The sequence below is a fragment of the Humulus lupulus genome, chromosome 3, assembly GCF_963169125.1.
Source record: "Humulus lupulus chromosome 3, drHumLupu1.1, whole genome shotgun sequence".
Lineage (NCBI taxonomy): Eukaryota > Viridiplantae > Streptophyta > Magnoliopsida > Rosales > Cannabaceae > Humulus > Humulus lupulus.
In genome coordinates this window covers 175,886,348-175,895,014 of record NC_084795.1, presented here as the reverse complement: position 1 = coordinate 175,895,014, position 8,667 = coordinate 175,886,348, and the positions used below count along the sequence as shown (strand labels likewise).

The following is an 8,667-nucleotide window of genomic DNA, read 5'->3' as shown; positions in this document are numbered from 1 at the left end:
GCGATTTTGTGCTTGACACTATATTTAGCCAATAGGGCAGCCAAGACTTTGTTTACAAAGTGCGTCCCCTAATCGCTAATCAAAGCTCTTGGCATACCGAATCTTGTAAAAACATGTTTATGCAGGAACTTCATAACCACTTTTGCATCATTCGTAAGACTAGCTACTGCCTCCACCCATTTTGACACATAATCCACAACCACTAGAATGTAGAGATTCCCAAAAGATTGCGGGAAAGGACCCATAAATTCAATGCCCCATACGTCAAACAATTCCACCTCCAAAATGCAATTAAGACGCATTTCATTCCTGGCTGAGATGTTACCCACTCGCTGGCAGCGGTCACAACGTTGAACAAAATCGTGAGCATCCTTAAAGATAGAAGGCCAATAGTAACCTGATTGAAACACTTTGGCAGCAGTGCGTTGTCCACCAAAATGACCACCATATGGAGCTGAATGACAGTGTTCCAAGATGCTGGAAACTTCAATTTCTGGTACACATCTTCTCATTATACGGTCTGGACACTGTTTGTACAGGTACGGCTCATCCCAGAAATAAAATCTGATGTCATGTAAGAACTTTTTAAACTGCTGTTTGTTGAAATCTGGTGGATGTACGCCCCCAACGAAAAAGTTTACAATGTCTGCATACCATGGTACCTGCTCTTGTTCCACAACTAGTAATTGTTCATCAGGAAAGGAGTCTTGAATCTGCAATTCTGCCTCTGATTTGCTGCTGTTATTATGAGTTTCCAGCCTTGATAAATGGTCCGCTACTTGATTTTCAGTGCCATTCCTATCTCGGATTTCTAAATCGAATTCTTGCAGCAATAGAACCCAACGTATAAGCCTCGGTTTAGAATCCTTTTTGGCTATCAAATACTTGATAGAAGAGTGGTCTGTGTACACAATAACCTTAGTCCCCACAAGATAGGATCGAAATTTTTTAAAGGCAAAAATCACGGCCAGCAGCTCTTTTTTAGTTGTAGTGTAATTAATCTGGGCATCCACCAATGTTTTGCTTGCATAGTAAATAGAATGAAAATTTTTGTTCTTCCGCTGCCCAAGAACAGCTCCAATCGCGAAGTCACTGGCGTCACACATAAGTTCAAAAGGTAACGACCAGTCGGGTGCTGTGATCACTGGTGCTGTAACAAGGGCTGACTTCAATCTCAAAAATGCCTCTTGACATTCATCAGTAAACTCAAAAGGCCTATTTTGCTCCAGCAAGCTGCATAAGGGTTTGGACACCTTTGAAAAATCCTTTATAAAACGCCTGTAAAAGCCAGCATGGCCGAGGAAACTTCTAATTCCTTTTACCGTGGTAGGGGCTGGTAGTTTCTCAATAACTTCCAGTTTAGCTTTGTCAACCTCTATCCCCTTGCTAGACACTTTATGCCCCAATACAATGCCCTCTTGCACCATGAAATGGCATTTTTCCCAGTTCAACACTAGATGGGTTTCTTCACACCTCTTTAAGACCTTTTCTAAGTTCTCCAAGCAAACTTCAAAAGAATCCCCATAGACAGAGAAATCGTCCATGAATATCTCCAAGATACTCTCAGCCATATCCGAGAAAATAGCCATCATGCACCGCTGAAATGTGGCTGGTGCATTACATAACCCAAAGGGCATCCTCCTAAAAGTGAATGTGCCGTATGGGCAGGTGAAAGTAGTCTTCTCTTGGTCTTCAGGCGCGATAGATATCTGATTATACCCAGAATACCCGTCAAGAAAACAAAAGAACTCCTTACCCGCCAAGCGGTCCAACATTTGGTCGATGAAGGGCAAAGGGAAATGGTCCTTTCTAGTGGCTTTGTTCAGTTTTCTATAATCCATACAAACCCGCCACCCAGTAACTGTGCGAGTAGGAATAAGTTAGTGGCTGTCATTTGTAACTACTGTAACACCCCCCTTCTTCGAAACACATTGGACAGGACTAACCCAAGTGCTATCAGAAATCGGATAGATTATCCCATAATCAAGCCACTTAATGACCTCTTTTCTAACCACGTCCTTCATCACTGGATTCAACCTCCTTTGCTGCTCCACAGAGTGAGTACAATCAGCTTCCAGCAAGATCTTGTGCATACACAATGTTGGACTAATCCCTTGAATATCAGCCATTGTCCATCCAATTGCCCTTTTATGCTGCTTCAGTAATCTCAGCAATGACTCCTCAGCAACAGACTCCAGACAGCTTGAAATTATTACACGCAAAGTATCATTGTCGCCCAAGTACACATACTTTAAATGACTAGGCAGTGGCTTTAACTCCAGCTGGGGTGGCTCTTCAACAGATGGTTTGGGTGGCTGGAAGTGCTTTTCTGGCAGATTTAGAGCTTCAAAGACTTTATTGAATTTCTTTACTGGTTGATAAGAATCCACCCATGTAATAATCTGTTCTTCCTCACTACTATAATCCTCCTCATCTACAAAAATTTGGGTACCCATAGCAGCTTTTTCCACACTTCTACTGATTCTTTCAGCCACTAAAGTGTCAATAACATCAACTCTAGAGCATTCTTCAACTTCATCCAGAAACTTCATGGCTTTGAATACACTAAAAGTGACTTGTTGGTCATTCACCCGCATAGTAAGTTCTCCGTTCTGTACATCAATGAGAGTACGCCCTGTAGCAAGAAAGGGCCGACCCAATATTATAGGCACTTCTCTATCCGCTTCATAGTCTAGAATGATGAAGTCGGCCGGAAAGATAAACTTATCAACTTGGACTAGAACATCCTCGATTTTGCCCTCGGGATGAGCCATGGATCTGTCGGCAAGCTGTAATGTAACAGTCGTGGGTCGTGCTTCACCAATACCCAACTTTTTAAAGATTGACATAGGCATAAGGTTAATGCTAGCGCCCAAATCGCATAATTCTCTTCCAACATCTCTACCTCCAATAGAACACGAAATCGTGAAACTTCCAGGATCTTTTAACTTAGGAGGGATCTTGCTTTTCAACATCGCGCTACATCCTTCTGTGAGAGCTACAGTCTCAAACTCCCCCAATCGCCTTTTCTTTGTCAAAATATCCTTTAAGAACTTGACATAATTCGGCATTTGCTCCAATGCTTCGACCAAGGGGATATTAATATGCAACTGTTTCAGTACATCCAAAAACTTTCTGAACTGACCATCCTGTTGTTGTTTGCGAAATCGCTGCGGAAATGGAAGAGGCGGTTTAGGACCAGATTTTACTGGAGTAGTTTGCTGACCCTTTGCTGTAGCAACTGGGCCAGTTTCAGCAATTTCCTAGGCAGTTTTGTTACTTGTTTCTCCTTCGCTTTGGATTGAAGTGGGCTCCCCACTACCCTGTATTTCCTCAGAATTTCCCAGATTTTTACCATTCCTCAGCTGAATAGCTTTACAGTGTTCTTTCCCATCTCTCCTTGGGTTTTCTGTATCACTAGGCAAAGATCCTTGCGGCCTAGTTTTCATTTCATTGGCTAGCTGGCCGAGCTGCATCTCAAGATTACGAAGAGAAGCTGCTTGGCTCTGTATTACTGCATCGTTCTTAGCCATATACTCCCTCATTAGATTCTCCAAAGAGTTCGGCTGGGAGTGTTGGACAGGTTGTGAAAGTCTTTGTTGTTGTGAAAAACCGGGTGGGTAAGCTTGCTTTCCTGGTGCTGGTGTGTTGCTGGAACTTGCTCCTTGACCCCCCCCCCCCCCCCCCCCAAGACAGATTCGGATGCTGCCTCCAAGCTGGGTTATACGAATTTGAGTATGGGCCACTGTTTTGGTTAAAATTCTGGTTTCCCACATAACAAACTGCCGCTGGGTTAGAAGGGCAATTGTCAAAAGTATGCTCGTCCCCACAATACACACATGATACTTCTGCACTCTGAATGGCAGCAGCTGGCTGTACATTTCCTCCAATACTCATGTTCTTTAAAATGTTGGTCATTGAGGCCATTTGAGCGGTTAGAGCGGTTAGAGCATCTACTTCAAGAACACCCGCTACTTTTCGGCTTATAGGAGCTCTAGTATTTGACCATTGGTAGTTGTACTTGCAATCCTTTCCCAAAATCTCAAATGCTTCGTTGTAAGACTTGGAAAGAATGGCTCCATTGGCTGAAGCATCCAAAACCATTCGAGAGGCTGCATTGAGACCATTGTAGAATGTCTCCATTTGTATACAATGTGGGATACCGTGGTGTGGACATTTTCTTAAAAGCTCTTTGAATCTCTCCCACGCGTCACTAGTGGACTCATCTTCCAGCTGCTAAAACGACATGATTTCACTTCTAAACTTTGCATTTCTGGTGGGAGGGAAGTACTTTCTTAGAAACTTCTCAGCCAAGTCATTCCAATTTGTAACCGAATCGGGAGGAAGGATGTTGAGCCATGATCTAGCTCGGTCCCTTAAAGAGAACAGAAATAGCTTCAACCTCAATGCTTCTTCACTCACTCCTTGTAGCTTGAAAGAATCGCTCACCTCAAAAAATGAACGAAGATGGAGATGAGGATATTCCGTTGGCATCCCACTAAACTGCCCCACGGTTTGGAGCATTTGAAACATCACTGGCTTGAGCTCAAATTGAGCTGCTTGTATTTCTGGCCTCACAATGCCTGGATTTAGCTCATTAAACATGGGGGCAGCGTATTCCCGTATTGCTCTGGCTCTGTCATCCGCCAAAACAATGGGATTAGTGACTTGCTGGCCATCCCCCTCTTCATCAACTTGCTCAGCCATAGTGCCTCAGCTGTTAGCCTTTTGAGCCTTCTTCCTTTTTCTGAAAGTACGTTCGATCTCGGGGTCAATAGGAGCAAGTTCACTGTCCTCTTGCTGGTTCATACACTGTAGGTACCTGAGATTGCACAACCCGAACCAACAAGGTTAAAAACAACCAAAATAAATTGTCAAATAGTTGATAAAACAGAATTTAATTTTAAAGTCCCCGGCAACGGCGCCAAAAACTTGTTGTGAATTTTCTAACGATTAAAATATGCGCAAGTATACACAATCGACAACAAGTAATACAGTGATAGAGTATCAAAGTTCGTCTCCACAGGGACTTTTAAACTAAATAAATGAAATATCAACCAGAAATAGTTTACAATTCAGTGACCAAATCAAGAGAAAATTTGAGTGATTAATTCTGAAAATAAATGTAAATGAGCAATTTAATTAAACTAAAATTCAGAGATCAAAATGAAGGAATTCTGTGTAGATTTCAGATACGAGAAAAATAGGTCTGGGTGGTTAATTCCCCTCTGTTCGTTCCAGTTGTTACAGCAATGGCTCAGCAATGGTTTAGCAATTGCATCAGAGTTAACAGATTTCACAAAGATCCAGTAGTTCTTTCCAAAACTTACTGATAACGTTTACAACTCAACTCAACACATTCCTGCATTAAATCAGGTTGCATACTGTCATTTAAACACCAAATCTCATGTTATACAAGGCAGCAAAACATCCCTATTTTACCACTAAGATTTACCTAAAAAGGTACTTCTCTTGCATCAATTAAGTGGGATCGACTAGCCTAATTTCTTCCAAAATCAGATCTAGCTAAATAATTGTAACTTATGGCCAGTAAACAACAATCAGTTAACATTAACAACACTTAATTGAACAACGTCACAATTACCACAACCATGCATCAAAACATTACTTCATAATATAGGGTTCATAACCACCCAAACCCTTAGGATATTAGTTCATAGATGAAATTATAAACACAAATCCAGTACAGAAAAGTTCCATTGAGTATAATAAGAAAACTAGATAAAAATTTAATACAAAATGAGAGAGAGAGAGATTAGAGAGATGAATGGTGAGCTCAGGTTTCCCTTAGGCGTCTGCCTTCCTCTTCTCCTCTGTTTAGTACTTCCTTCTTCTCTCTTCTTTTTCTTTTCTCTCTGTACTTTTCTTAGTGAAAATGCAGAATTCTTCAATAATCAGAGTGTCCTTCTATTTCGGCTGCCTCCTTTTTAGGGTACTTGGTTTACCCTAATTAGTAAGTCAAAGTCAATTGTGCCCTCTTGTCCTTTGCCACACCATCCAGCTGACTCATTGTACAACATTCTCGCCACCTAGGCGTCACTTATTCTTCATTAAGTCCAGCTGGAATTTGTCACGTTTCTTCACTGGTCCCTGCCGATTGCTACGTTGTGGTTGCTACAGCATTGATAGAACAGCAACATGCTATTTCCAGATTTGTTCCCCTTCTTGATCCAAAGTTCCCGATCACCTATTCCAGCCTCCTTTCCTGTTTAACACAAACACTAAACTGCATAGATCACTAAAAAAATATGACAATACAAACACACAGTCCCTTGCTACACAGATACACTAAATGGACACAATTTCACTAATTACAACTCATTACTCTTTTGTTTTAGTTTGAAAATTAGGTTTAAAGATATAAAAATATCTCTAAAGCTTTAGGCTCACAGTTGTCTTGTGTTGCAGGTAGAAAAGAAATGAGTGAATGATAAAGGAGAACTGAAGCATGTTCTTGACCCTAATTTGTACATATGAACATATCGACGCTTTTGTGGGTTATTTTAGTTTAGCAGTGTGTATGTTTGTAATAAAGTGTGAAGTTATGTTTTGAAAAAAAATTGGGTTATTTAATACTTATGTATAATATGTTTGAGACACACTTTATGTTTAATGTAAATAATGTGAAATAAGTTTTAAAAAAAAAAAAAAAAAGATTCAAACTTCCGTTGAAAGTAATTATGATATAGTTTTAAAACGTAACACCTCAGATATGGTTTTAACTAAAATAATTGAGGGTGTTACAAATAGACCGGGTTCTGTATTGAGAGTTTAGGGGGCCATAGTAATGGGAATGATTTTATTGATCCCAGCCCTCCCTCAATATGGATAACTTTGGAACAACGACGAGTTTTGAGCCTAAGAATTAAGTCATATAGGGTGGTTAGAAACAAACTTAGCAAATAATAAAGATGGCTTATTGTTCTAAGTATAGAAACATACCCTAATTTATAAAGATGACTTCCATAATTTTCATAAGAAATCATAACTATTAGGTACGAGTTATGTTTTCTTAGACTAAGTTTTTCCTTAAAACCTATTAGCGTAAGTTTTAACGTGTCTTCTCAACTGTTAGAACTTTTCTGAAGATGTCGCTAAGAAGGTCTGCACCCACGAATGACAATGCCTACAGCACTGCCAATGAGACTAACGAAGCCCCTCCTGTCCGAAGATGGGGAATGCGTGCTACTGCTGCTGCTAATAGAAATGCACCACCTCCTGTGGACAACACCGCAGAGATTATTTGACTACGTCAACAAGTGGAAGAACTGCTGCAACAACAATGACAACAGCCTCAGCCGCAGCCTCATCCAGCGGCTCAAGCACCCCAACAAGTAGGATATCCATATGGGGCCTTTGAGGCAGAATAATGGCTAAGGAATGTAAAGCCTATTCTAGCACACATGAACCTCGACAATGCAGATCGCATATCTTGCATTTCTTCTCATCTGAAAAATGATGCTAGAATCTAGCGGGATTTAGTGCAATAGACTCACGATGTCACCACCATGACTTGGACTAGATTTGTGAGCTGTTCCACATAAAGTATTACAACTCGGCAGTCATTGCTACGAGGGTGGAAGAATTTTCCAGTTTGAAGCAGGGCAATCTAACAGTAGTCAAATGCGCTCGACAGTTTGATCGCCTAGCCAAGTTTGCACCAGAGTTGGTCCCCACTAATTTCTTGAGGGTTACTAAATTCACCATGGGACTTAGACCCAAGATTGAGCTAGGATTCAAGCTTGCAAACCCTAAAACCACTTCTTACGCCAATGCTTTCGAAACAGCTATAGAGGTGGAAAGGCTCTAAGCCAATGTTAGTAAGGAAGAGGCCAGCAAGTCTAAACCCAAGCAGCTGAGTTAGACTCAAAATGGTAGAAACAACAACAGCCACCAGCACAACAATAATGGGCAAAAAAGAAAGCATCCTGATAGTAAGCAAGCCGACGGTGACAAAAGAGCATGAAATAAGAAAGGAAATAATAGGTCAGGTTATGTAGGATACCCTTAGTGCTCCAATTGCCATAAAAGGCATCCTGGGGAGTGTCGTGCAAATACCAAAGGTTGTTTCAATTGTGTCTAGGAAGGTAATCGGAAAAAGGAATGTCTGCAGCTCAAAACAGAAGAAAAGAAGGACAACAAGATGGTTCCAACCAGAGTCTTTGTCTTGACCCAGGGAGAAACCGAAGCTAGTAACAAAGTTGTCACATGTCAGATTCCTATCCTCAATAATATATGTTCAGTAGTGTTTAATTCGAGAGCAACACACTCGTATATCTCGTTAGGAATGATATAAAAATTAGACAAACCTTGTGAAAAATTTAGAACTACGTTTGTTACGGAATTGCCTTTAGGCGAAGTAGTTCTATCATCACGAATAGTATGAGGAGTACCGATCAAAGTTTAGGGTACATAACTAGAACGAGACCTGATAGAGCTAGCGATCAAGGACTTCGACGTAATACTGGGCATTGATTGGCTAGCAAGGCATGGCGCAACCATCGATTGTAAACGTAAGCAAGTGACATTCGAAACTCCTGACGGTCAGAAACTATGTTTTATGGGAAAGGTTTCAGGACTACGAACATCACTTATCTCATCTCTCAAAGCTCAGAGGATGATAGAGAAAGGATGTCACACATTCTT

The 8,667-nt window shown here is 40.9% G+C and overlaps 1 non-coding gene across 1 annotated transcript; it reads left to right on the top strand.

Annotated features, from left to right (window-relative positions):
- The first annotated feature begins 4,159 nt into the window (after window positions 1-4,159).
- LOC133828079 (small nucleolar RNA R71) lies at window positions 4,160-4,266 on the top strand. The gene has a single exon (XR_009890722.1). It is a non-coding gene; the product is annotated as a small nucleolar RNA R71 (small nucleolar RNA).
- Window positions 4,267-8,667: the final 4,401 nt, after the last annotated feature.